Consider the following 3,014-nt stretch of genomic DNA (forward strand, 5'->3'; position numbering starts at 1 on the left):
GAGATAGAATGTGTGTGAGTGTGAGAGTGTGAGTGTGTGTGTGTGTGAGAGAGTATGTGTGGGGTGTGTGAGAGAAAGAATGTGTATGTGTGTATGTGACAGAGAGAGTGTGTGAGTGTGTGTATGAGTGTGACAGTGTGTGAGTGTATGGAGGAAGCTGCGGCCCAGAGAGGTTCAACGATGGAAGGAATAATCGTGGAACTGGGTCCTCTAGCTCCAAGTCCAGTTCTCTTAGCAGTGACCAGCCAACCCTCCCCCACGAGCTCAGAATGGGGACGTTCTGCACTCTCTTGGTCGCCATGAACGTGATCGCAGTCATCCCAGAAATCTTCCAGTAGGGAGACACCCATCTTGTGCTGCTCTCCCCCAGGCCTCCCTTAAACCTTCCAACCTTAGACCAAACCAAGCATTGTTTTAGGAGTAGGAGATGTCCTAGGCCTGACTAAGAAATCCTGGGCCCGACTATTCTCTCCCCCCATCCAAACCTTTGGTCTACACCTGTACCACCAGAAATGGCGAGGCTCAATGGGACACAGTATGAGGGTGGTGGTGGTAGTGAGAGGCATGTTGTCTATGCAGCTATGTGAACTGGTGTGCCTAGCCCTTCCTTGGTCGGGCCAGGAAGCCAAGCTTCTGCCCCTCTCTGTGCATAGGTTCTGTCTGTCTGCTGAAAGTACCGCCCACCTTGTTTAAAGCAGCCCAGTATAGCAGAGAGGATACTGGGATTGGAGGCAGGAAGATGTCGGTTCCAATCCTTCTTCTATTACTTACCACCTACATAAGGACAGGAGAGGGAGTGATTTTATCTCTCCGGGCTTCAGTTTCCTCATCTGTAAAATGGAGATGATAATTCTATCTCCAGTGCCTGCCTAACAGACTGGTGAGGATGTGTGAGGCTGTGTTTACAAAAGGCTCTGCAAACTAGACAGCCCTTGGTCATGGCTAGCTGTTGTTACTATGATTATCTCAGTGGATAGAGTGCTTGACCTGAAGTCCGAAAGAGCCGAATTCAAATCTGGCCTCAGACACTTACTAGTTGAGTGAGGTGGGCAAGTTATTTAACCTAACCAACCTACCCTCAATTTCCTCATCTGCAGAATGGGAATAACAATATCACCTTTATCTGAGGGTTGTTTTGAGGATTCAATGAGATAATATTTCTAAACTACTTGGCAACACTTAAAAGTGCCATATAAATGCTAACTCTGATGATGATGAGGATGGCGATGAATCTCTTTCTGAACCACAGACATGTTGAAGGTGGGGTGGCCACTGGCAGATGTGGTAAATGTTTTGCAATTCTAGATTCCAATTAACTTCGAAAAAGAAAACAGATCTTTCTTGAATGGCATGCTTGCCCAGAATCCTCTCCCTTCTCTGCCAAGTGATTGTTAGTGCATTTAATAAACCAGTTGACAGAAGCAGGCATGAAGGCAGCGGGTAAAAACAGAGTGAGAAGCGTAACGAGGAGATGCAGGACATCACAGGAGAGATTGGGCAGGAAGACCGTCAATGGTCATGAGCAGGTAATACTAATCTCAGCTTGCTTCAATGTGTGACATCATCAGTAGGCTGGTAGTTCGGGGGACTTGCCTGGGTTCGCCCACACGTGGATATTGTAGTCAGTTTTAGACATTGCTTTCTAGGAAGTGCTGCATGCTGACGAGCTGGAGATTGGCCAGACGATGGGGAACTGGATGGGGATGTTGTTCGAGAGGGGGTTTGCACATTACCTCTCTTCAAGGATTTGAAAAACGTGGCTTATGGACGAAGGACAAAATGTGTTCTGTTTGACCCCAGAGGGTAGAGCCAGGAAGTGTCCTGTTTCCCCCCTTGGAGGCCTTCGAGCCAAGGCTGGATGACCCCATAGCGGGGTAGAGTCTTGGTTAACTATAGGTTGGTCTGTGAGGTCTCCACACTGTGATTCTACGATTTTGTAACGCATTCAATGTCTTCACCTGAGGAATGACTTTGTCAGACATACCAGACCCATATGAGAGAAATCCAAGGGCAGGGCAGATGCCTACCTATTATTTTGCAATAATGTTATATGTAGATGGCTAGAAGGGAATAGTTTCAAACCTGGCAGAAGAGTTTGATAAAATAGGAATGTCTGGGAGATGAGGTGGAAATTATTAAAAAAAAATGTCAATGTTCCATTTGTGGTGCTGGCAGGCCATCCAAGCAGAAGTTCAGCAGATGGGTGGAAATTTGGGTCCAGAGCTCAGAGGAGATCCAGGCCAGTTCTGGGTCTGGAACCATCTTCACAGACGGGCTAACTGAAACTGAGGATGTGGATGGGAACACCATGGATTGACAGTTGTTCACCTTTGCCTTTGCTGTGTTCCTCAGGGAAGAGGCCCACCTGGTGGACAGGACCACAGGAAGGCCAATGGGAAGGAATATTGACTCCCAAGAACCGAGGCCATCCAACTCTGGGGATATGGTTGAGTCCAGCAGCAGCCCTGGCTGCTTTCTTCCTCTCTCAGTCATGATGCCAGAGGAGAAGAATGTATCTGACAACATCCTTCAATCTCTTAATGATTTTCTCTTCCCAGGGAGCTCATGCATTACATCAAGAAAGATAAATAAATATGCTCTCCTCACTTCTGTTGTCCCAGCTGATCCAGTTTAGAAAGCATGTTTATGGCAAGCTCTTGACTAGTATAATAGAATAGATTTACATTTGAATCTTTCTTCCTTTACTTCTTTATTTTCTGTCTTTCCTTATTTGCTTCCTCCCTCCTTCCCTTCCTTTCTTTCCCTGTTGGGCTCTCTCTCTCACCCCCTACTCTCTCTCTCTCCTCTCTTATTCTTTACTCTCTCTTACTCGTCTCTTTCTCTCTCCTTCCCCCCCCCCCCCATCTCTCTCTGTCTCTCCCCAGACAGGAGCAGAACCATGTGTGAGAACTTCCTGGACGACCCAGATGACCAGCACAAGATTCTGCTCCTCGTGGGTCCTGTTTGATTTTATACTCGGCTGAAGCTTCTTGGTTTCCAATATCTTTTCCCAA

The sequence above is a fragment of the Vombatus ursinus genome, unplaced genomic scaffold (genome assembly GCF_900497805.2).
Source record: "Vombatus ursinus unplaced genomic scaffold, bare-nosed wombat genome assembly UNPS02011369.1, whole genome shotgun sequence".
NCBI classification, from domain to species: domain Eukaryota; kingdom Metazoa; phylum Chordata; class Mammalia; order Diprotodontia; family Vombatidae; genus Vombatus; species Vombatus ursinus.